At 44.8% G+C, this 27,408-nt stretch overlaps 1 protein-coding gene across 2 annotated transcripts in view; it reads right to left on the reverse strand.

The window, feature by feature from the left end:
• PALM2AKAP2 (PALM2 and AKAP2 fusion) overlaps positions 1-27,408 on the reverse strand; it is a 571,059-nt gene that overhangs the window by 541,742 nt on the left and 1,909 nt on the right. The gene's annotated exons all lie outside the window — the stretch shown is intronic.

Consider the following 27,408-nt stretch of genomic DNA (forward strand, 5'->3'; position numbering starts at 1 on the left):
AAAAGGGACTGGCGCACATGCAATGCACACAGCGCTAGCTAGTGACACAAGGGAAGGGTGACAGACAAGAAGCTGGCAGGTACAGGCTACGACCAGGGGAAGAGAAAGCCAAGGACAGAATGGGACACAGACTCTATAAGAGCGAAGCTCCACAAGAACACTCTAGGCTGTACCATACAGCACACAAATACACTAGGCTGTGCTACACAGCACCTAAGGGAAAAGGGAAGCCACCAAAAGGAATACACAAGGCTGTGCTACACAGCACTCAAGGAGTAAGGGAAACCACTATAGGAATGCACAGGACTGTGCCACTCAGCACTCAAGGGTCAAGGGAATCCATACGCAAGAGTACGCAAGGCTGTGCCACAGAGTCAGATAACAGACACTAGAGACAAAGGGAAAAGCAAGCAAACAGGAAAGGCTGCCTTTACATACACCAAACAGATAAAGGCAATGTTCACAAGAATCAGGAGACAAGCACAACAGACAAAGCATAAAAGCAGGCTAAAGGGAAGGGGCTGCTAAACACAAGTCAGGGAGAAGCAGGGCTTACACTGCAGTCAAAGGATAAAAGCTAACAAAGGGGAAAAACAAACAATGTTCTTACCAGAAGTCAGTCAGCACACAGAGACGGAGCAACAGAGCACCCACAGGTGAAGGAAGCAAGGTAATCAGAGAAAGCAGCTTAGCTAGGGAAACAAACAAGCATACGATGGGAACAAACAGCACACAGAGAAGCTAGGAGCAATGAGAGGAGTAAACAAACTCCCACGAAAGCATGGTGTGCTATTAGCACAGACAGAGAGAGGGTAACAGGCTTCAGCTGACAGGGATCAACGCTAAAGGATGGACTATAGGGAAAGGTAGGTTTAAATAGATCTGACGTCTGATGTCTGCTGCCTCAGACGTCAGCTCAATCCCTAACAGGCCAATCAGAAGCGAGTCCCAGTCATTCCCCTGCCTGTCTAGCAGAATCATAACACATAGAGGCATATTTTCAAAGCACTTAGCCTCCCAAAGTTCCATAGAAACCTATGGAACTTAGCCTCCCAAAGTGCTTTGAAAATATGCCTCATAATGTGCCAAAGTATCCATAATATAAATATTTAATGCACATTCAGACAACTTTTCTTGAACATTTGACACATATATATTGTTTGAATTATCAAATTTTTTCTTAATGTATGGATTATTAATATGTGCAGTGTTTTCTCATGCAAGTTTTTCTCCCACTGAACTGTGATGGTCTATTCCACACCTACCTATTGGCATCTAGGCATGTAAATGTAAGTAGTCAATAAAACTGAGCTTAAACACTGGGTGTGGCCCTAATGAGCCACACTCCTATAGAGATTAAGCACAGTGTTGTAGAATAGGGGTGTAGATCAGTTATGTGTGTAAATCCTAATTAGTGCTTGTTAAGGCCAATTATTGAGAGCTATTGCCAATTAAGTGCCAATTGAGCAAATAAGTTTACGTGCGCATGAGATTCTACACACATATCTTTGGGTGCCATTTATAGAATTGGGGGGGGGGGGGGTTACTGTATAGATAAGACAGCAATCACTAGTCTTAGTAATAAGCCTAACTAAACAGAGGAGGAAGCAGGATTTGCAATTTAAAAGTTGTGTTTTGGCGCTAGGTGGGACTCTTTTCTTAAGTTTGTCTTATAAGTGTTTAATTTCATACCATGGAGCCACTTATGTGTTTCTAGATCCCTCTCAGTTAGAAGCCTTTCTTTTTAAGAAATTGCGGTTCAACAAGTTTCTAGGATTTTCTCAGTTTCTTGAGTTTTTAAAAAAAATTTGTTTTTTGTTTTTTTGTTTTTCTTTTTTCCCCTTTTATGAGGAGATAAAGTTCTCATATTCTTGTTTTTGAGCCTCCCATCAGAGTGGAGGAGTGACCTAATGGTTAGGACAGTGGGTTTCAGACCTGGGGAGGTGGGCCCAATTCCTACTGCTGCCTAATGGTTAGGGCAGTGGGTTGAGATCCTGGGGAGCTGGGTTTGATTCCCACTGCAGCTCCTTGTGACCCATCACTTAACCCTCCATTGCCCCAGGTACAAATAACCTTAGATTGTGAGCCTAGTAGGGACAGAAACAAGCCTGTAAAATTGTATATGTAAACCACTACAGAAAAGTGGCATGTCAAGTGTGGAATAAATATAAATGTGCTTTTTCCCACTATTGTTGAAAAACTTACTAAAATAAAATTTAAAATGTGAGAAATGGGCACTTCCTGTTTTTTTTAACCTGTTTCTTGCATTTAAAACTTGTGTGGTGCTGGCAGCAAGACCTGAGATAGGTTAAGGAAAAGTACAGAGGCAGAAGCAAAGGATGGAGAAAATAAATTAGGTTTCTGGTGCCCTTAAGCTTAGGGGCACCCTGAAGAAGTGTCCCACTGGCTCACCCCTTGAGCTGGCTTTGATATTGTCAGCGTAAATAATAGAACAATTATTTTCCTCCAGACTCCAGCATCACCCTTTCTGGAGCAACACCAAGACAGGCAGATCTCAATAATAACAGCACAGGAAGAGGAGGTTAATTGTGAGACTGTTTCATTTTGTGTTCACACTGAAAATGGGGCACTGTCAAGCCATCAAACAAGTCGCTGGATATGGGGGAAGTCCACATGTAATCCAGCCATTTCTCAAGCTATTCCTGGAATCCTCCTAGCCAGTCTGGTACTGAGTTACCACAAGTTATTGACTCCTGAGGTAAATTAAGCTGCAATAAAATGCAAAATTTTACCACAGCTTGGCTTGTGGTGGAAGCAAGTTTAGAACCTCACATTGGACGTACAGCAATAGGTTGTACAAATTGCCCACACAAAATTGAACTGTTCCTTAAGATTTAGTAAAACTAAAAATTAAAAATTGTGGAACCCTTACACATCCTAATGATAATAATATATAGGGCCCCTTTTACTAAGCTGCGTAGGTGCCTATCCAGCTTATTTTTGAAGGAGAAGGGCGGCCATCTTCCGACACAAATCGGGAGATGGCTGGCCTTCTCCTAAAGCCGGCCAAATCGGTATAATCGAAAGCCGATTTTGGCTGGCGCCAACTGCTTTCTGTTGCAGAGCCGGCAAAACTTCAAGGGGGCGTTTCGGTAGGGTAGCGAAGGCGAGACGGGGGCGTGCTTTGAGATGGCCGGCTTCGCCCGATAATGGAAAAAAGAAGGGCGTCCCTGGCGAGAATTTGGTCCACTTTATTTGGTCCCTTTTTTTTTCAGGTCCAAGTCCCAAAAAAGTGCCCGAACTGACCAGATGACCACCAGAGGGAATCGGGGATCATCTCCCCTGACTCCCCCAGTAGTCACTAACCCCCTCCCAACCTCAAAAAAACAACTTAAAGAACTTTTTTTGCCAGCCTCAAATGTCATACTCAGGTCCATCGCAGCAGTATACAGGTCCCTGGAGCAGTTTTAGTGGGTGTAGTGGACTTCAGGCAGGCAGACCCAGGCCCATCCCCCTCCTACCTGTTACACTTGTGGTGGAAAATGAAAGCCCTTCAAAACCCACCTGAAACCCACTGTACCCACATGTAGGTGCCCCCCCTTCACCCCTTAGGGCTATGGTAGTGGTGTATAGTTGTGGGGAGTGGGTTTTGGGGGGCTCAGCACCCAAGGTAAGGGAGCTATGCACCTGGGACCAATTTGCAAAGTCCACTGTAGTGCCCCCTAGGGTGCCCGGTTGGTGCCCTGACATGTGAGGGGGACCAGTGCACTACGAATCCTGGCCCCTCCCACGACCAAATGCCTTGGATATGTTCATTTTTGAGATGGGCGCCATCGGTTTCCATTATCAGCAAAAACCGAGGGTGCCTATCTCTCAATCCGGCGATCTCAACATTTAGGTCAACCATCTTTAATGTTGGCCTAAATGTAAAGATTTTGGCGCCCCCAACCGTATTATCGAAAAAACAATGGCTGGCTATCTTTTTCGAAAATACGGTTGGCTCCGCCCATTTATGGAGTCGTCCCTGGAGATGGCTGGCCAGGGAGATGGCCGGCGCCATTCAATTATGCCCCTCCATGCGCGCCAAAATGGAGTTACCCCCCGACTACCGTGTGGCTCTTGCTGAATTTCATTCTTGGAGCACGTCCGCTACGCGCATCTGGAAAATGTTTTTATTTTCTGGCACATGTAGCGGATGCGCAGCAAGTGGCATCTGACGCGCATAGGCCATTACTACCCAAATTCTTTACCACTAGGTCTATGGCTGGTGGTAAGGTCTCAGACCCAAAATGGACGTGTGGCAATTTTGATTTTGCCTCACATCCATTTTCGGGGGTGGGGGGGTGGAGGAGGCTTTTACAGGTGCGCTGAAAAATGACCTGCAGTAATGTAGGTGCGGGTTTTGGGCACACACAGAATCATTTTTCAGCGCACCTGTAAAAGCCTTTGTAAAAAGACCCCATAGTGGCCAAACACTGCTCATCAAACAGAAAATACTCTGTTTCAAAATGTTTTTAATTTTAATATTAATTTGATGAGCAGTGTTTGGCCACTATATATTATTATCATTAGGATGTGTAAGGTTTCCACAACTTTTACTAGGTTGTACAAACCACACATACCCATTTCTGCTTCACTGGCCTTTCCTGAGTGGGTTTGCTGTGAGGACTGGCTCCCTTTTAAAAGGGAGCTTTCACACACATGTGCTTTTCTTTCTCTGTCTTTGACAGCAGCTAAATTTGGTTGGGGTTGAAATTTTTAAAAAAGATTTCTTTCAAAATGTTCTTGGTTTGTAGCCTATTTACTGTTAAATGTAAAATTAGAAAATGTTAGGAAAATGTTCTGCTCGGCTCAGGAAGTTTACCGAAGTCGAGCAAAAGGAAATGTACTTTCTTCGGGTTTGCAACTCTGGTCTTTGTGGCTTCACAAACAAGTCTGATATTCAACATAACTGAAATGTACAAATCAGTCTGATTCATACACCACAATGCATGTAAACATCACACTCGTGGTCACTCAGGTTGTTTCGAGGCATGCACTGAGGACCAAGCAGTAGCCACACAGGCAATTCAGGACAGGTATAATAAGATGGTAATGCCTATGTTTAGAGATAAAAATAAAAGACTGCCCTGGTTGCTCAACGACAGGGCTACACACCACCCTGCTGAAAGGCCTATCTTTAACTCCTAGGCCAGGACTTTTCAAAGATCATGTTTATTAGATTTTCTGGAAATACCCTAATGACTGAGTCAAAAGAAAACCCCCAAAACAGACATAATGCTCAATTTGAAAAAAAACCAACCCATTTAATTGAGGTCATTTGGCATTCCTCCCCAATGATCAGAAAAGAGCACCCAAAATAAAGGTGCCCGTTTGAAAATCCCCTGCCATACACACATACGTTCTCTGTGGATAAAAACAAAGAAACATGACGGCAGATAAAGGCCATATGACCCATCCAGTCTGCCCATCCTCTGTAATCCCTAATTCTTCCTGTTCCTAAGCGATCCCACATGCTTATCCCATGCCTTTTAAAATTCTGGAACAGTCCTCGACTCCACCACCTCCACCGGGAGGCCATTCCACGCCTCCACCACCCTTTCTGTGAAATAATACTTCCTTAGGTTACTCCTAAGCCTATTCCCTCTTAACTTCGTTGTATGCCCCCTCATTCCAGAGCTCTCCTTCATTTGAAAAAGGCTCTCTTCCTGTACATAAATGCCCTTGAGATATTTAAACTTTTCTATCATGTCTCGTCTCTCCCTCCTCTCTTCCAGCGTATACATGTTGAGGTTCATAAGACTGTCCCTATGATTTTTGCATTCAAGACCTGATGTTCATAGTGCGGGAGACATGGTGAAGCAAAACTGAAGAAGAAACACAGAAAAATTAAAGGAGATAAAGACCATATGGCGGAGCAGGTCATTTAAATGTCCATGATCAGTGCTGAGCCTGGATAATCAATACCGAGCTGTTTCCAGTGACCAGCATTGAATATCCGGGGTTTTTTGGCCAGCTTAAACTTAACCAGCCATGTTAATATTCAGCGCTGGCCAGTTAAGTTTATAGTGGCCAAAGATAGGACTGCTATTTAGGTGGTCCAATTTGGCTACTAAACTTAGCCAGCGACGTGCAGAATATTTGTAGCTAGCTGTTTTTATCGCATGATATAGCCGGTTAGCCGCTATCCCCAGGATTCTATATATCACGCCTTAATTTCTATGCGGAAATCGAAGTGTATTCTATAACAATGTGCTTAATTTAATTGCTTAACTAGCTAATCAGTGCTGTTAATTGGATGTTAACAAGCAATTGTCAGCACTAATTGGCATTAAGATTTACACGCACAATTCGCTAAGCGTATTCTGTAATGTGGTGCTCGTACATTCTAAGTCACATAGTTGAAAATGGAATGTTATGGGTGGGGCAGGGGCATTTCTAAAATCTATCAGTGTTGTTATAGAATACACCCGCTCTGCGTCTAATTTAGGAGTCGGGATTTACATCAAATCTAGTTGCAGCCATTTATGCAACTAGATTTGGTCACATGGAGAGGCGCTAGGTGTAATTCTATATACCGTGTGGAAATTTAAGCCTATTCTATAATATTTAGGTGTACTATAGAGAATGCGCCTAGGTGTATTTTTTTTCCAAATGGAATTTTCAGGCACCATGTATAGAATCTAGCCCAATATGTTAACTGTTAATATTCAGCATTGATAACCAGCTATCTCCCGTTGAATATTAGTGGTTACCTGGCTAAATAACCAGCCAGCAGCTGTTCCTGGCTGGTTAAATAACGCTGAATATTGACTGGCCTATGGCCTATCCAGTCTGCCCAAACATGCCATCTACAAGGCTTTCATTCTGAAAGCTCATTTTGAAAGTTCCAGCAGGTGCACTGAAAAGTGGCCTGTGCTGGTGTAGACACATGTATTGGGTGTGCGCAGGTCCATTTTTTAGCGCAACTGCAAAAAAAACCCTTTTTTGGCTGAAAATGAACATGTGGCAAAGTGAAAATTGGCGTGCATCCATTTTGGGCCTGAGACCTTACCACCACCCATTCAATTAGTGGTAAGGTCTCATGCGTTAACCGGGCGGTAATCATCAGCACGCGTACAATGCTGATTACTGTCCGGTTAACAAAGTGCGCCAGAAATTTTCCAGTGCACGTAGTAGGTGTGAAAAAATGAAATTACCACCTGGGCTACACAGGTAGCCAGTGGTAGTTTATCGTTTATCGTTTATTTACTATACCGTCATTTATTGCAATTGCAAATCAGAATGGTTTACATTGAAAAATATACATTAAAATACATTTTAGTTAAAAAAAGTAAGAAATCCATCATTGATAGGACAACAGAAACAAAAACATCCACACTGAAGAAATAGCTAAACAAATATTATAACATTCATACACATTTTCAAGAAGTTATTGTGCTGCTTATAAAGTTTGGGCATTCTTTACCTGTGTGATTTTCTTTCTCATTATGATGTGATGTTTTCAAATACACTTTGAAAAAATACGATTTTAAAGCTTTACAAAAGCAAGAGTATGATTCTTCCAACCTAATTGATTTTGGAAGGCAGTTCCATAGTGCAGGGGATAAAAAAAAAGAAAGCTGAAACTCGCGTAGATTCCCATCTAGCCTTTAAGGGTGAAGGAATTACTAATCTATTATCTGTAAGTGAACAAACTGTACATGTCGGTGAGTATGGGATAGTAAGATTTGCAAGATATAATGGGGTTGATAAATGAAGTGCTTTATAAGTCAAAATGAGAACCTTGAATTGGCGCATGTTGGGTACGCATAGGTGCCTACACGGCTTGGTAAAAGGGCATCACAGTGATTTAAACAGCCTGGAGACCCAGTGATCTCCAGGGATTGGAGAGCTAAGCTACAGGAGGTTTCCAACCTGTCTGCTGCACTACCTGAAAGTTATGCGGGTCTATCTGGCCACTAAACTTAGCGTCAATGATTACTGGCACTAACCAGCTGTGTCATGCAACATAGCCGGTGACCGGACTAGCCGCTAAGAGGTAATGTTCAGCTCAGATAGCCAGCTAACTTGTGCTGAATATTAGCGCTTAGCAGGCTTAAAGGTATTTAATCATTTAGGAGTTGTTCTTGGCCAGTTAAGTGGTTTTAAATATCAGCCAGAATGTAAATAAATATTTATTTACAATGTGATCAAATATCTTGGACGCCAACATCTGTGTTATATGTGGTCTACACTCTACTGCCTCCCAAGATTTTAAACCCCAAACTGCATATGAACCAAAAGACACCTGATTCCAGTTATATGCAGTATCTGATCAGTAGGCACCAAACGCATTAAATTGTATCCAGAAAAATCAAACAACATATATAAGATCCTTTATCTCACTGGCATTTTATACATTCTTCACATGATATTAAGCTCATCTTATATGCTGTCCTTCCATTCAATATGTGCCTTATACAGTATATTTTATTTGCATTTCTCCACTGGCTCCCTATCAAAGAACGAATAAACTTCAAAGCCCCCACACTGATCCACAAGATCCTCCATGGAGAATCTCCAAGTTACATGACCAATCTGATCGACCTCCCAGCCAGAAACGGGTCCAAATCTTCTCGAACATATCTCAATCTTCACCTTCCCAATTGCAAAGGTCTCAAATACAAAACCCATTATGCATCCAACTTCTCTGTTATAGGCAGCCAACTCTGGAACACCATACCAAGATACATCCAAACAACCAACAAACATCTACCCTTCTGAAAGCTGCTGAAAACATACCTCTTCAAACAAGCCTATCCAAACAACCTAACTTAATTTATGAACCTAATCCATAACATTAACATTAACCATACCTCAATCCTTCCCCACACATCTCTTCCTTTTGTCCTTCTCTAATACAATTGTGTAATCTCTATGATATTTTTTACCCATATATTGTAAGCCGCACTGAACCTGCTATCGAGCGGGAAAGAGCGGGGTATAAATGTTACAAATAAATAAATAAAATAAATAAATAAATAAATAAATAAAATGCTTGAGTAACAAGCAGCCTGTCTTATCTATACATCTTCAGGTTTTTGGAGTCTGTGCTTTGGATGAGTCCTCCAGGACCTGGAATCTGGGTTCTGAGATATGCGTGATAAAGTGTGGATGCCTAGATGACTAGTATCAGAAAAGATAGTTGCTCTGAGTCCTGTGATGACCCCCCCCCCCCCAAACCCTATGGTTTGTTAAGGTTATGAGTGTGTTTTTTGCACAAGTTTGTGTATAGTGTTTTGCAGTGGAGAGATTGTGTGTTGGCCTTACTAAGGTGGCACCAAACATCAGAAAGGGTGTAGAGCCTAAATCATGACACACTACCTCTAAAAGGGTGTTTTGTGGCTCTACGTGAGAATTGTGATATTATGATCCCTTGCTAGCTTCATATTGTTGACGGTCTGCATTTTCCATATGGCTGGTATATTGGTGTATAAGGTATTAATTGTGACTATTTTATTTTTACTTATTTTTTTCTGTGTGTTGTCAGACAATTATGGATGACAGACACAGTCAGAGTCTTCTTGAGTCAGAGAGCTGTGGTATATATTTTAAAACAATTTTAATACCTTGGTGGTCTATATGTTTTTATATTGTACATTATATTTCACACATCACTTTATTTTATTGTATATCTTTTCATTTCATTTTTATTTTATTGCATATATGGGTTACAGAGTAATAGAGGAATTGAAAGTACTGAATCTTTTCTTAATATTTTTCATTTATTCTCCTTTGTTATGAGAATTGGAACTACTAATTGTAGTGGACTTGAACTGAATAATTTCTGGGGAGGGGAGGTTTCATGATAGCATTGTGCTTATTATTTCAATCAGGTTTTTTGTACAAGTTTAGCTTCATTTGTCTTTATTTGAAATTTCATAAATAAAAAAATGTTCTAAAAATGGAATAATCGTATCAATGGGGTGGAGTTAGGGTAGGGGTGGAGCTAGGGTGGGGCGGGGCTAGGGTGGGGCGGGGCTAGGATGGGGCCCCACCAAATTGGTCTGCATAGGGCCCCGCACTTGCTAAGACCGGCCCTGTCCATGAGGCCTATGTCCCACTGAATACATGGTATGATATAAGTGTTACAAATCGTTCAGCTGGGCAGCATTTCCACTCACTTTTTTGGTTATATATTATTTTTTTAAGGAGAAACCAAACAAACTTCAAAATAGATAGCCAAGACTTATTTCATGGTGGACCATTATGCCATCAGTTTTCTGGTTTACTGCCACTGAATAAGAATGAGGTCAATTTTCAACCAACCTCCAAAAGCATACTTTATCCATACAATTTTATGTGGATTTTCAGTAAGGCAATGTGTTCAGCCCTGAATGCTGAAAATGCTAGCATGACTCCATACAAACAACTTATCATATACAGTTATTCCTGCCATTTTCTGATTTCAGAGCTTAATGCACAGGTTATATGGCAGCTGCTGAATTTGGTCACTTTCCTCACCCTAACCCACCCTCCTCTGAATCATGTCCCATTTCAGACAGCTATGCTTTAGCAATATCATGACTTATATTTCCAAAATATATTTTAAAATAAGCTAGGAGTCTTGTTTTAAAAAACCTTATCTGATCACACCTGCTGCAGACAACATAACTGCTTTTGAATAAGGCCGGTATATGAATGATAATAAATGAAATGAAATATCACCCTGAATACTCTCCTGAAACGTGTCTGTATTAAACACAACTTGACCCCACAACATTTAGCTTTATTGATTGAGCACTAGACTTTTAAATCTATTGATCCAGGGAATCCAAAATGGCTGCATGAGAGACTACTGCTGAATGCGATCCTGAGGCTAAGGACTTTCTTTTCTTCATATCCCCAACTTGTTTATCATTTTTGAAATGGTGATGAGGAAAGAACATGTGAAACTTTGTCAGCAGTAAGACAGGAGATTTGGGAGAGGAGGTTGGTTCTTATTATGTGGAGGCCATTGGAGCAGTTGCTCAGTTGGGGGCTGAAGGTTTCATGACAACCCCACAACCCCCCCCCCCCCCCCCCCAGCCCCCATGGCGAGCTTTCTGGCCCTGCTGGGTTCCTTGGCATGGGTGTATGACTTGAATAGCACAAAAGTGAAGGGGGGACCAACCTACTCTCCCTATCTATACAGAAACCATCCTCAAGGGCAAACAGCCACCTGATCAATACTACAGATGCCTGAGTCTAGAGAGAGAATTAGGGAAATAGCATTTGAAAGCTACAACCAGGCAGAGGGATCCTCACTCCCTACTGTGAGACTGTAGGGAATGTGTAGAAGACTGTTTGTCCAGGGCACTGTGCAGGCCAGTCCCGTGACATCTTAGACAACATCCCTCTAATATTGAGCCCACAGTGATCAGTAGTCATTTAACATGCCGGCTGCCATGGGTTAAAACCCCCCCAGATATTCAGTGGCAGTATTCTCACAGTGACTGCCACTGAATATCTAGATAGAGCAGTGAGCTGCCGGCACTGTTCAGACAACAGCAATATTCAGCTGCGAGCCAGATAACTTATCCGGAGAGAACTTAGGGCAGCTTTTTGCTGAAAATCACCACTATCTAGATAACTTGTATCTCCACCCCACCGCTGCCCCCAGACCTCCCCCAGCACTATCCGAATAGTGTCGAAATGGTCTGTAAAGATATTCAGAGCCAGATGCACTAACTACACGTTAAAGCCCTTCCCTTACCGACCTCCCCCCCCCCCCCCCCCCGTTGCTGCTTACCAATTTGGAAAACAACGGGGATGCATGAAGGAAATTGCATGCAAATGAGCTGCTCGCTGTTAGCACATTTGCATGCGATTTCCTTCCAGCCAGTCGGTCAGTTGAGCATGCACAGAGCAGTCATACAATAAGCATGGCTGGTCTGCGCATGCCACAGATGGCTTCATACAAGCAGACAAGCTGCGTGTATAATAGCCGTCTACAGCCTTTGATCCTGCCTGCCTCCTGCCTCGAAGTGCCTGCCTGCCAGCCAGTCATAGTGCGTTTAGGTAACACTGGTGTCAGCTAAACGCGCTGTGATTGGATGAGAAAGACCAGCTGGAACAGCTGGAGCAGGGAGCTCCGGGGGTGACTGGTTCCGAGCTGCAATGATTTTGTTCATATTTCTAGCTCACAGCTTAATCAACCCACCGGCAATAGTGCTGTGACCATTTTAATAGACTACATTTCCCATGTGGATCCTCAGCATAGTTCTGCAACCCTCCACATCTTACTTTGGGAGATAAGAAACACCAGAAATCAGACGGAGGAGGGTCACGGTGGCTGCCGGTTTGCTTCTTGTTCATGGGCACTTTGCTGAATTTAGGTATTAACGAGAGCTCCAGACCTCACATTAAGATTTCAGCGCTGAAGGTAGGGTTTGCTTCTGTGCATCCAGTTGGAAAATGGCTGTACATTGCCTTTCTAGCACATTTGTGTAGTAATTAGCTCATTATAATAGCTTTGCATTCCGTTTTCGTTAGCTACTACCGCGATAGGAGAGAGCCCTTTTGTGCATGCCACGTTTTACTCCTTGCTCGCTAAACCGGCTAGAACTAGTTTAAAAACCATGTCGCTGGCTCGTTAGGTTTAGTGCATCTGGCCCTCGGTGATGCTATCTGGATAGTGCTGCTGAATCTCTCTCTCAGCAGGTGCTGCCACCCAGATAAACGTTTTAAAATATCGTTCCTTACCTTGTCAGCACTGGTGAGACTGGTACTCCATTTCAAGTTGTGTCTCAGATACATTACTTTAGCTGATAATATGAACATATTGGTACAGAGCAAACAATGTTCATTTATGGATTATGGGGGGAGGGGGAGGGGGAGCGAAGAGGCTGAAGAAAAGTATGGTAGACGTAAAAATTGTTAATACCACTATAATTCAAGACAAGATCCTTTTAAATTGAAAGGGTGGCACATTTAGAAACTCAGGCAATCTGCATTTACCTAATTTCCTGAAGAGAGGTGCTATGCTAGTGCGTGAATCTCTGAAGAGATGCTTAATGGAAGGATTGAACATCTCAAGTGATACTAGAGCCCCTGTGAATAAAATCCATATTTTGCAGAGAGAAAGAGGCATAGTCCATCAAACTGAGAATTATGGTAAAGCCCAGCTGCCAAAGGACAGTTTGGACTAAAAAGGATTATTTTCTCAAGCCACAATCACTGCTTAGAGGCCAAAGAATTTGGATTTTTCCAGTCCTTTCATGATCAGCTCAGGAAAGAAGAATGTTGTTTCTGAGTGCCAAAATGCTACAACCCTATGCACACCTGAAAATGTGTTTCCAAAATGACATAGTTTGATGCATAGTTTCTTTAAACCCATTAGAAAAGTGGTGGGTGGTGCTGGGTGATTGCACACAGTGTCTTGTTAATTTTGGTTCATGTTTCAGGATTACAGTACTGCATATGTAAAAGATTTGGGGTAAATAATTACTCAGCCGGCAGCGATCAGAGTTTTTTTGGCCACCACGTGCATTATTCCCGGATATTCAATGCTCGGTCATGTCCGCTGATGTGCGATATTCAGCACTTAACCGCCTAAGTGAAACTGGAAGAGTTTTATGCGGCCCAATTTTATTTATTAGGATTTAGTTGTCCAATTAACTGCATAACTGCAGGGTCGCTGAGAGACTGGGCCGGGCCCGGGGCAAAGCCGCCCCCCCCCCCCCCCGAGGTTGTCGTCATCGTTGCCGCCCCCTCCGTCCACCAACGGGCCGGGCCCCCCTGAATTCAAAACATAGTTCCTCACCTCGACCTTGCTCCGTGTGAAAGAAGCGCAGCAGCGGCAGTCTGCAGATCGCCTCCCTTCGGGCCTTCCCTCCCTGTGTCCCGCCCTCGTCTGATGTAACTTGCGTGAGGGCGGGACACAGGGAGGGAAGGCCCAAAGGGAGGCGATCTGCAGACTGCCACTGCTGCGCTTCTTTCACACGGAGCGAGGTCGAGGTGAGGAACTATGATTTGAATTCAGTGGGGCCTGGCCCAGTGGTGGACGGAGGGGGGCGGTGACAATGACGACCTCGGGGGGCGGTGGGGGTGGAGAATTTTGTCCTCCCTGCTCCCCCTCTCGGTGGCCCTGCATAAATGCCAACTCTACTCCTGGACCACCCACACAAATACAATTATAAGTATTGGCAAATACTTGGGAGTCTTTGGAAGTCATTTGAAAAGCAGTGCCACATGTAAATAATGTCACAAGTTTAGATCACAAATGCATGTAAATAGCACTTTCTGAAAAGCAGATAGTCTGCTATTGAGACAGACATGGGGAAGCCACCGCTTGCCCTGGGATTGGTTTCATGGAATATTGCTACTAATTTGGGTTTCTGTCAGGTACTTGTGACCTGGATTGGCCACTATTGGAAGCAGGATACTGGGCTAGATGGGTCATCGGTCTGTCTCAGTATAGCTATTCTTCTATGCTTTTGTTCTTGGGAATACCAGTTCACTCTCTCCACATTTAAGCATTGTGCCAATGGCCCTTATGACATGTACACCAGCAATGTACAGCCTGTTTGCTGGTAATCTGTCCTAATTTCTCAGTGGGATGCGTGAAGTTACTATGTGGGCCACTCAGGCTCCACGTGTCAATCAGGAGTTGCTGAGTTTATGGTTACAGGATTGCAGAGCTTCTAAAGCCCACCTCAGTAAGCAATTGTAACATCTGCTTTCTTTTCATTTTTTTTTTCCCTACCCTTTGGGGCCAATTTACTAAGTTTTTCTTTCAACAGTGAAATTCCTCTTAAAATGTTTTGCTTATTTCGCAAAAATGCAGCAAAGATAAAAACAGAGCTGGCATGATCTGTGCCACCAGCTTCCAGACAGTTCTGATTAAGCTCTGTCCACATGAATCTTTAAAACCTTTAGCAGCTTTTATGTTTAAGCTCTGTCTCCCCTCAGCCCCCTCCCACTTCATCCCGCCTCTCCATCACACTCTCATCCCGCCTCTCTCTTGGATTAGATTCTGCTGCTGCTATTCTGAGCCATTCTCAGGGCGGCTGCCTGAGCCCCACCACCTACCTCTTCTCTCACATCCTGATAACTGAAGCTGACATACAGCAGAGAGTTTTGGATTAAAATCATCTGTGTGAGCACATCAGAAGACTGGTTACTCACCACGGCTCTTTAGTTTCATGACTCCCCATCCGAGGCAGGAAACTGCAGCCATGTATCTTCTACTGACAGTTACCAAAGCCCACACAACTGAAATCTCAAGGGCAGGTTTGTTATATCACCCTCATATCCCCACCTTCCTTGAACAAAAGCCCAACCCAAACCTGTTTACATCAGACAAAATATAAACTTGCACAGGGATGGACAGTGTGGTGATGACACTGCTTAAAATCTGTTTACCACTGTCTTTTGTTCTGAAAAGAGCAGCAGCACTGGTAAAGGGAATGATAGCTGAGCTGGTGTGCAAAGAAACACGTTTATGCTTTCCCCACTGAAGGAGTCTACAGCTTCTGTGCTTAAGTGTATGTAGACCTCAGGGATGGAGCCTGACTTAATGCGTTTCTAGACCAGCTTTGCAGAGTAATCTGCTCTTTAGGATCCTGGCAAGCTCTTTGACCTGCAGTGACCACCCACTGTCAGACAGGATGCTGGCCCACTGTGGTGCATCTTCTGTTCTTACTAGCCGTTGAGCCCGTTAAAACGGGCTATTGGGTCGCCGCTGCCCTCTCCCCCCAAGTTCGCCGCCGCCACCCCTCCACCCGGCCCGTCTCTTTGCTATTCAGCTTACATCTCTGGAGCAAGCAGATCAGCTAAGCTCCTGTTGGCCTTCCTTCTCTGCCTGTGGCCCGTCCTCGTGTGACGTAACGTCGGCGAGGGCGGGACACAGGCAGGGAAGGAAGGCCAACGGCAGCTCAGCTGATCTGCCTGCTCTGGAGATGTAAGTTGAATAGCGAAGAGACGGGCCGGGTGGAGGGGTGGCGGCAGCAGCGACTCCGGGGGGGGGGGTACCAGTGGCGGCGACCTCGGGGGGGGGGAGCGGTGGCGACCTCGGCGGTTCCCTCCCCTTCGCGCAGTTTCTCTCTCTGTCCCGCCCCCCCATCATCACGTATTGACGCGGGGGCGGGACAGAGAGGGAAGTCTACTGCGCATTTGCGAGTGAGTACGGTCACTCGCCGTTTATATGTTTGATGTTGCTCTAATAAAAAAAAGATCACTTTCTGTAAGTTGTTATTAACATTAATTTGTGCACATTGGATAGTGCTGGGCAGACTTATACGGTCTGTGCCAGAGCTGGTGGTGGGAGGCGGGGCTGGTGGTTGGGGGGGCGGGGATAGTGCTGGGCAGACTTATACGGTCTGTGCCAGAGCTGGTGGTGGGAGGCGGGGCCGGTGGTTGGGGGGGCGGGGATAGTGCTGGGCAGACTTATACGGTCTGTGCCAGAGCCGGTGGTGGGAGGCGGAGCTGGTGGTTGGGGGTCGGGGATAGTGCTGGGCAGACTTATATGGTCTGTGCCCTGAAAAAGACAGGTACAGATCAAGGTAAGGTATACACAAAATGTGGCACATATGAGTTATCTTGTTGGGCAGACTGGATGGACCGTGCAGGTCTTTTTCTGCCGTCATGTACTATGTAAAATACTAGACCCCTCCCTATGACTCGACTACCATGCTGTATGCTGTAGGGTGGGTGGTGCAGGTCTGAACCTATGGCACACCAAGAGATTTGTGTGGTACCCATGGTTGGTGTTGCCGGGAGGGATGTCCAAGCCCCATCAGCTGAAGATGTTTTCTGCCCAACCCCCCACCCCATCTGAGCATCTGGAAAGTTGGCAGTGTGCTTGCAGCTGCTGACACTGGATCCTCGTATGGAGTGCCGACATCAGCAGCTAGAAGAATGCCACTGTCTTCCCCTTGAAGGGCAGAGACCATCATCAGCTAGAGTGGTTTGGGCATCCCTGCCAGCCATGGTATTAATTAAAAGTAGTGATGGTGGGGGGAGGGGGCAGCAGAGAGAGGAAATGCGTGGTGATGTGATTTTGTTTTGTAATTAAAATCTGGAAAAATAAAGTGACACATAATATGCAATGGGTTGCCAACCCCTGTCCTACCTAATGAACCCAGCAGAGGTTGGACTCTTCTGTCCTAGTAAGGAAGGGGATAACCCCTGCCCATCACAGATCTTATTACATATTTTAACCATATATGTCTCTGTATACACTCATTTATATTGGAGGTCCACTTTTATATATAATTGTCATTTTTATTATTTTTTGTTTAACATTATATCTTTTTATTGATGTGTTATGTATTGTAAACGGGCCCGCTGTTCCAGGATGTGGGGGGAGGAAGCCGACTCCCACGAATAGACAGATCTCCACAAATTGCCACCAGTGGATACTTTAAAATATTCTTTTATTTTTCAAGTTAATGACAAACACTTCAGTCCAGAGCCCTGGGTTAGGGCTTTCCCCAGCAGGGCTGTTCTGCCTCTCTTAGTGTACAAGCCAGCAAACACAAAGGCTCTGCCCCTTTCTTGAAGGGCTGCAATAGTCCTTTGAAAATCCCTCCTTTTCAAAGTCAGTAGCAAAATCAGTACTTGCCTCCAAGCAGGGTTTCCCCCTCCTGCCCAAACAAGTCTTTCAGATTCCACATAGTCCTTCCGAAATAATCAGGGTGTATCTTGGGGGGAACCAGGCTTGTAACTCTTCCAGCAACCTCCCCCAGCAGTCAGGGTTTCCCCACAGCAAACAGGTCTCCCAAAAGAAAACAGGCTTCATTCTTTAAGCAGGGTTTAACTTAAAATACCTTCCAAAACAATATAGTTTCAAACCTTCAGGTGCTGCTCTCCCCAGGCTCTCAAGCTCCCATTCCCTTCTGGTTTCTTCTCCCTGCTCAGCCTGATTAACCCCCCCCCCCCCCTTCCATCCAATCTTCCTCCTGCTTCTCACCCCACCCCTCCCTATTACAGGTGGGCAGCATGATATACTGATTGCGGGTCCAGGGGAACTGGGCTCCTTCATTCTCCCTCCCTCTTGTGGTCAGAGACGGTATATGGCCAGCTTGCCTATCCCCTGGGCTCTCACTGCTGGGACTGGAAATGCATTCTGGGAGATGTAGTTTAGGGTTTTGCTGCTTCATTCTATACATATGGGATGTAGCCTTGTGACAGTATACATTATTATTTTAGACTCCTGAAGCAGGCCTTTGATCGAAACATAGTATTGTGTTGAGTCTCTAACCAACAAAGACTTTCTGAGAAGTATCAGACCATTGTCCTTGTCTCTTGAATCCATGGTCAACTTCCCTCTGTCCTTCCTTCCTTGTGCTTCATTCGTAGGACTCTAGCGTTGTTCCACCTAGGTGGATTTTCTTTGATTGTTTTATAATTCCCACCTTAAGTATTTCTCTTATTTGTCCTGATTAGATTGTGAGCTCTGTCGAGCAGGGACTGTTCATGTTCAAGTGTGCAGCGCTGCGTACATCTAGTAGCGCTATAGAAATGATAAGTAGTAGTAGTAGTAGGGTCACTGAAAGCAGGTCTAAGAGAAAAAAAACTTCTATCTGGTACTCTTGTCCAGAAATCACTGAATCACCTGGGAATGATGTCTGGGAGCTGACAAACAAGGGAAAAAATAGGGGATAAAAAAGTAATTTTTCCAAGGAGGAGAGTGGAAGACTCTGTGCCACATTAAGGGGCCCTTTTACTAAGGCAAGTAGGTGCTTACACATGTACGTGCGTCAAATTAGAGCTACCGCCTGGCTACCGCGTGCTCTGCGTGGTAATTCTAATTTTTACACGATAAGTGGCAATGTATGCGCGCTACCAATTACTGCCCAGTTAACACATGAGACCTTACCTCTAAGTCAATGGGTGGCAGTAAGGTCTCAGGCCCAAAATGGACGCGCGCCAATTTTAATTTTGCCGCGTCCATTTTTGGCCCCCCAAAAAAGGCCTGTTTTGCAGGTGCACTGAAAAATGGACCGGCACGCGTCCGATACACATGCCTAAACCAGCGTAGGCCATTTCTTTTGGCACGCCTTCATAAAAGGCCCCTAAGGTAGCCACCATAATCATACTGCTCAGTCCTACTTGTTACAATATCTTATTGATTTGCTATTGTTAAATAAAAATATAATCAGCAGTTCTCCATTTTTGTTAGTTGAAATCATTGGTTGAACTGTATTCAGGCTCCGCATCTTCTGTGTTCAATGCTTTTAAAATCAGTCAAGGCTCACCACAGTCACCTGATCCTAAGGCAGGGTTGTAATTCTCAGGGTCCTAATGGAACCCAGAAAGCCCTGACAGCATTCCACTGACCCACTGTGCTCTTTTAAGTCTGTGTTTGAGTAATTTTACAAAGCTGACCAACCTGGCCTTAGTGGTCAGCATCAGCATCAGCTCCGTAATCACTTCTGGAGAGAAATCAAGTCTGCTGTTACACAGTGTGTAAATGCAGACAGAGAACTTCCTGTCCTACACATTTGGTTTCCATTTATGCCACTTGACAAGGTTGCACACCAGATCAGCGCAATCTGTATGCAGTCAGGCTGCTGCAAAGGTATTTTGCAACCTAGGCAAATCTTCAGCTCTGCGCCCTTTTCAATTCACTTTCAGGCTCCCCCCCTCCCACCTTCAAGAATTTCATAAATAACATAGTCTCATCAATAGCACCCCTCCGAGTATAAACTTGTAAAAATGCATAACTGGACATTTAATATCCAGATGCACCTGGTGTCAGAGTTGACTCCTGGTGACCCCCACAGTGAGGGACCCCTCCCCTTTGAGCTGTTCTTGGCATGATACAGGAGTGGCTTGCCACTGCCTTCTCCCAGGGCATGGAGGGTTAAGTGACTCACCCAAGGGCATAAGGAGCTGCTGTGGGATTTGAACCTGGGCCTTTCAGGTCCACTGCTCTAACCATTAGACTACTCCCCTGCTCTGAATACTTAACACACCAGATGTAAATAATGAAGGCAATTTCCAAAGAGCATGTACCCAGGTAAATGACCCATTTAAAAACTCACCACCCTCCCTGCAGGTAAAAGGATGCACTGATAGGTCTCTGAGAGGCCGAAGCAGTAAATGCAGGTGAGGTGTGTGGTTAGCGAGATGTCTGCATACGATTTTATGACCGTGCAATGCACGTCATTGATCCGTTCATGTAAATAGAAAATATCCAATGAAATCACTCATCTTTATTTAGATTCTTCTTCTTTTTCTCTTTTTTTTCTTAATAATATTCAATCAGGAGACGTTATATAGGTATTGATAAAATTATTAAAGACTGTTGTGGAGCCAGGTTCTCTATATCTTATGTTTTACTAGTAAAAGAGGCCCGTTTCAGAGCAAATGAAACGGGCGCTAGCAAGGTTTTCGTCGCCAACACCCCCCTCCCTCCCTGGCCAATCCCTTCGTTGTTCTGCCATTGCTCCGCCCCCAACGTCATGACGTTTGACGCGAGGGCGGGGCCCGGAGTGATTCCTCCCGCCTCCCTGCTTCCCTCCCTGCCAACCCCTTCATTGTTCTGCCATTGCTCCGCCCTCGAGGGCGGGGCCCGGAGCGATTTTGGTGGCTTCACCACCACGAACCTTCGAACCTTTTTGAAGGAAGTCAGGGCTTGGCTTCACTGACGTCAGTGTCCTCAGAACGTTGAGGGTGAGTTTTATTATAGTAGATAGATGTTCTCTGTATCTTCATGTTTAGCCACTCCTACCCTAGCTGAGATAACATTTAATCATCTCCCTGACCTCACTGCAACGTTCTTTAAATTAGTCCCCGTATTTTCTAACTCCTCTTACTCTCTTACCTATCTGTATGTTCCATCTTTGCTTATACACTATGTTGTCTATTAAAATGTTCTATTACGTACTGTGTTGACATTGTAAGTAGTGTACTATGCCATACTTTGTATTGTTATTTGAATATTTTTACTGTTGTAATTGTCTACTGCTTATGTTTGATTTATTCTTACTGTACACTGCTTTGAGTGAATTCTTTCAAAAAGACAGTAAATAAATCCTAATAAATAAATAAAATAAATGCTAGCTTACTGCATCAGCAGGCAAAATGCTCTCGTTAGGTTTGCATTAGAAGTCCTACACTCAGACTTCGACAAATAGCTCTAACACGCGACTTTCTGCATTGGCCCCTGAGTTAGTGTAGCATCACAACTTCATGTTCTGGTTTGACTGCAACTGCTTTTTGCGGCTCCCTAGAAACTGCTTCCCAAGGCAACCACTAACTTCTACCTAACGGCTAAACCACCCTTCAGTGGCGTTCCTAGGGGGGGCGGTGGGTGCAGTCCGCCCCGGGTGCACGCCGCTGGGGGGGGGGGGGTGCCACGCGCCTGTCGGCTCCGCTCGTTCCGTGCTCCCTCTGCCCTGGAACAGGTTACTTCCTGTTCCGGGACAGAGGGAGCATGGAACGAGCGAAGCCGACAGGCGCGCGGCACCCCCCCCCCCCCCCCACAGCAGGTAAAAATGCACCCGGGGGGGGTGTGCTTTCGCCGGGGGGAGGTGTCCTTTCACCGGGGGGGCACTGCACCCTGGGGGGGCGCATCGGCGATCCGCCCCGGGTGTCAGCCACCCTAGGAACGCCACTGCCACCCTTCTGCCAAATAAATCTGCACTGATTCACAAGATGCTTCCACAAGATATACCAGCCAGAGATAAAGCAACAAATACTGTACCAACAAAGCCCTTAGCAATCTACTCCTAGAAATGTCTTAACTAAGGCAACCCCCGTGACTGAGATGGTAAGCAAACATCTTCAACAATCCAGGGATGAATTTCCAAGGACAATAACTTATGGTACTGGCCAGAGTATAGTGATAAATATAAAACCAGGAGACAGAACAAATAGGGGTCCTTTTACTAAGGTGCGCCGAAAAGTGGCCTGCGTGGGTGTAGATGTGTGTATTAGGCACACGCAGGTCCATTTTTCAGTGCACCTGCGAAAAAGGCCTTTTTGGGGGGGCTGAAAATGGACATGCGGCAAAATGAAAATTAGCGCGCGTCCATTTTGGGCCTGAGACCTTACTGCCACCCATTCACTTAGCGGTAAGGTCTCACACGTTAACCGAGCAGTAATCATCAGCAGCGTGTCCAATGCCGATTACCGTCTGATTAGCACCACGTGTTGGAAAATAAAATATATTTCCCAGCGCATGTCGTGGGCACGTGTAAAAAAATGAAATGACCACCAAGGCCACGCAATAGCTGGGCGGTATTTCCGAACTGGCATTTGTTCAGCTCGTGTAGGCGGCCATGCAGCTTAGTAAAAGGGCCCCATAAAAAGGTAGTCTTTAATGAAGTGAAATTGCTCTCAGGTCAATAAACATCTGTGCCTGACATGGCCATGTTTTGGCAACAAATACTGGCTGTGTCAGGGGCAGTATGAACTGCACACTTCACCTAGTCTGGTCCAGCACAAAGGTAAAATCATGAAGAAACTTCAAACTGCCCAGAACACGGCAGCTAGACTTATTTATGGGAAACCTAGATTCGAAAGTGCAACACCCCTCCGTATGAAACCTCATTGGCTCCCTATTAGAGAACGAGTCAACTTTAAGGCCATCACACTAATCCACAAAATCATCCATGGAGTATCACCAAGTTACATGGTCAATCTATTAAACCTTCCGACCAGAAACATGTCTACATCTTCACGATCACACCTTAACCTGCACCTTCCCAATTGCAAAGGACTAAAATACAAAACCTACCATGCATCTAACTTCCCCTACCTGGGATCCCAACTCTGGAATGCTCTACCCAGATACATTCGGTCAATTAGTGAATATCTTCCCTTTAGGAAACTATTGAAAACCCATCTATTCAAACAGGTTTAGGTTTACCCGAACGACTTGACCTACCATAAGCAAACATAAGCAACCCATCTACTTACCGGTTCATCTAATCATTAATATCAATGACTCAGATATTATCTCCTACCAACCTTCTTACCCTCCATGCTCTTCCTCAACTTCTCCTTTATCGCTCCACCTCCTTACCTATCCCTATCCTTTCACTCGTACCTATTTTATCCCATTTACTCCTTGTTTATTTGTCCTATCACATACCTCCTTTGTTGATTTTGATACTATAGATTGCATTCTCTTGTTACTATGTAAGCCGCATTGAGCCTGCGATGAGCGGGAAAGCGCGGGGTACAAATGTAATAAATAAATAAATAAATAAATAAAATAACCAAGTTTTTTGAACTACAAGCTAGACCAGACTAGGTGAAGTGTGCAGTTCATACTGCCCCAGCCAGTATTTGTTGGCGAAACATGGCCATGTCGGGAACAGATGTTTATTGGCCTGTGAGCATTTTCACTTCATTAAAGACTACCTTTTTATATGATCTGCCTCCTGGTTTTATATTTTCCACGTTGGATTTGGAGGATTCCTTGCCTTGTTGTTTTCTGACACAGTATAGCGAAGGCTGTGCACTAAACATTTGCTAACTGAGCTGCTCCAAAAGAAAGTCTGAAATGATATAATTAAATTCTCTCAGGAACAACTGCCAGTAGCTTTTTCTGTGGTTTTAAGTCTGGCTTCTGAGGAATGCACCGTGCAATTTTAAAAATCCAACACAGTGGTTAGAACAATGGGCTAAGAACCAGGGAGACCACGATTCAGACCTCACTTCTTCAGCTGATGCTCTTCTTGTCCTGGGACCTGTGATCTACTCTATCACTAGCAATGGCGTTCCTAGGTTGGATGCCACCCAGGGCGGATCGCCGCTGCGCACCCCCCCCCCCCCGGGTGCAGCGGCGCCCATCCCCCCAGGGTGCAGCACGACACCCCCCCCCCAATGCTATGACACCCCCCCGGGTGCATTCTTAGCTGCAGAGAGCAGCCGCACAGCTGTCGGCTCCGCTGGCTCCCTCTGCCCCGGAACAGGAAGTAACCTGTTCCGGGGCAGAGGGAGCAGGGAACCAGCGGAGCCGACAGGCGCACGGCTGATCTCTGCACCCCCTCCAGCAGCGTGCACCCGGGGCGGACCGCCCCCACCGCCCCGCCCTTGCTACGCCACTGATCACTAGTGTGTGGGTTTCCTGCACGCTGAGGCCACTTTTAGTGCGGCTGTAAAGTGGCCGCGTTTTCCATTTTAGCAATAATGGCCATGCGCTAATTTTTCCATTAGCGCACAAGTCCTTAACTTCACCTGTTTTCTAGGCGGTAAGGACTCACATATTAACCGTACACTAATCCAGCGCTTTCCAAACTGTGCGCTGCAGAACCCCGGTGCACTGCAGCACACTCACTGGGGTGTCACTGCAAATCCCGACCGACCTCCCACCCAAACCGCTAGTGAAGACAGCAGCAGCAGAAAATCAAATACACAAAAAAAAAAGCAGGCGCAGGGCTGCAGCAGCCTTCAAGCATGTGCTGTCAGTTCTGCCGGTCCTCTGCCCCCCCCCCCCCCCCCCGGAACTGGAAGTTGACATCAGTGGGGGCAGAGGACCAGCAGAGACCACAGCGCATGCTTGAAGGCTGCTAGGGACAGAGAGCAGGAAGTGTCTAGAGCACCAGACTGACAACCAAAGCCTGGTTCACAATCCACTATTACTGCTTGTAATCTTTAACAAGACACTAACCCTTCGTTGCCTCAGGTACAAAATCAGACTGACAGCCCTCCAGGGACAAGGAAATGCCTGCTATACTTGAACATTGCTCTCCTTGAGCTACTACAGAATGAGATGTAAGGTAACTCCAAATTAATAAAATATTTTTAACCTGTTCTCATGCATGTACCACATAGTGCAAGGTCATTTTTCTTATTTGAAAAAGAAAAAACGGATGATATTGAACGCATACCTTAAGATACCTTAGTGAGAGTTTCAGTAGGCTCATCTCTACTTATTGATTAACAAGACATTTTATTTACAATGATGATATAATTCACCCATGCCAGTCTTCTCAGCTATTTACAAAATAATAATAATAAAAAGAACCAGAACAGCCAAACAAGTGAACCATAGAACCACAACAACCCTCATTACCTACCCTACCTTACACTCCAACCTTTTTCATAGGTAGAATAGTAATTTGTTATAAATCGCAATCAGTGCGTCATTTGGAGGGGCTGGTTATAGGGACACCCTAGCACTGTTATATTTGTGCAGAGATAAAGATGGAGACCTGTGTGGTCGGGGTTGGGTGGGGAGGGGAGATCGGTGTGGCTGGGGGGAGGGGGTGCCAAGAAAACTTGTTCAGACACGAAGGGTGCCGTGAACTGAAAAAGTTTGCTAACCACTGCACTAATCAGTTAGCACACTATTAACACTGGGCACACCTACTCTCCGCCCCCAAACATGCTCGCAGCACTTAAAAATAAAAAAAAGAATTCTTTCTTAGCAAGTGGGAAGCCCACGCAGAAGCCAAAACTACCGCAGGATGCCTAAGCGCACCACGGTACTGGATTTTAACCTGTGGTAAGCACGCGTTAGTGCTTATCGCAGTTTAGAAAAAGGAGTCCTTTAACTACCTTCCCCTGGACACCTTTCGGAACCTAGTACAGTCCACAGTATTCACGCACGCAGATTACTGCAACAGTGTTTTCTTAGGATGTAAGACCCTAGTCCTGAAGAAACTTCAGACTACCCAAAACACGGCAGCCACACTTATCCTTGGCAAGTCAAGATTCGATAGCCCAACACCTCTTCAAGAGAAGCTTCATTGGCTCCCCATCAGAGAATAAATTTTAAAATCCATACTCTGATTCATAAGATCATATATGGAGAATCCCCTAACTGCATGAATAGCCTCTTCGACCTCCCAACCAGAAACAGATCATCGTCTTCTCATACTTACTTCAATTTACACCTTCCCAACTGCAAAGGTATTAAATACAAGACCTCCTATGCATCCAGTTTCTCCTTTTTGGGCAGCCAGCTTTGGAACGCTCTGCCAAGATCCATCCGAACAATCAACAATCATCTACCATTCGGAAAAATGTTGAAGACCCATCTCTTCAAGAAAGCTTACCCTAATGACCCAACTTAACTTTTTAAGCCCACCCACATGATTCCTGCCCCAACGATTATTATACCTTTGACCATGTCTCACAATCTCCTTATGCTCATTCCTCAATCTCTTCCTCTCCATCCTTCCTACTCCTTACCCCTCCCAATCTCTTCTTCTTTTGCTCATCCTATCTTTGTTTACCTCTCCATGCTCAATTTACATATCCTCAAAACCCCACTACTACTATGTTTACTACAACTTGTAACATTCTCCTTCAAGACTTTGTAATTCTATTTACTATGTAAGCCCTGCTATGTGTGGGAAAGTGCAGGGTACAAATGTTAACTATGCTAGGTGCTAACTTGCACTTAATGTGGCAGAAATTAAATAATCCCACAGTAGGTTTTGAATGAGCACACATTATTTATTTAGATTTTGCTCACACCTTTTTCAGTAGTAGCTCAAGGTGAGTTACATTCAGGTACACTGGGATATTTCTCTGTCCCAGGAGGGCTCACAATCTAAGTTTGTACCTGAGGCAATGGAGGGTTAAGTGACTTGCCCAAGATCACAAGGAGCAGCAGTGGGATTTGAACCAGCCACCTCTGGATTGCAAGACCAGTGCTCTAACCACTAGGCCACTCCTCCACTCCTAACCATGTGCTAAATATTTGTTGGTATTTTTTTAGGGGGCAAGTCAGGAGGAGAGCATGGGTGTTCCTGTGCCAAGTTGGCACATCTACATTACCGAGTGCTGATTAGCACATGAGCAATGCAGGAGGCCCTTACCGCCTACAAAATACATGGTGGTAAACGGTTCCCGTGGTAATTTTTTTAAATGGCCACATGCTAATGGCGATATGAGCGCACGGCCATTAGTTAAATAAATTCAAAATCGAGGGTTTTACGGGCACGGTAAAAACGGCCTTAGCACATGGGAAAAAAGACTGACGTAAGAGCATGCTAAGACTCATTTTTACTGCCACTTTGTAAAAGGACCCCTTTATCTTCCCTTGCCTCGGGCACTCGCTTAGATTATGACTCTGGGGGCAAGATGCACTAAACTAAACGAGCCTTTAACGAACAAGTTTTTAACCCTGGCATGTACTAAAGCCCAATTTCCGACGACGGTAGCAGCAAACGAAAACGGAATGCAGATGAGCAAATTGTGTACAAACCCTATTGAAATGAGATGCACTAAGGTTTTCCGCTTGCCCTAATGCTGGAAAAGCCACCTTGAGCATTGTTTGGAATGGCTGGCTAAAAATTCCAAATTATCTTTAATATCTTTGCTTATAACCTACACTGTCTATTAAAATGTTCTATTATGTAAGTAGTATACTACGCTGTACTTTGTATAGTTATTTGAATATTTTTACTGCTGTAATTGTCAATTGCTAATGTTTGATTTATTCTTACTGTACACGGCCTTGAGTGAATTCCTTCAAAAAGGCAGTAAATAAATCCTAAGAAAGAAATAAATGAA

This window comes from Microcaecilia unicolor, chromosome 2 (assembly GCF_901765095.1).
Source record: "Microcaecilia unicolor chromosome 2, aMicUni1.1, whole genome shotgun sequence".
Taxonomy (NCBI): domain Eukaryota; kingdom Metazoa; phylum Chordata; class Amphibia; order Gymnophiona; family Siphonopidae; genus Microcaecilia; species Microcaecilia unicolor.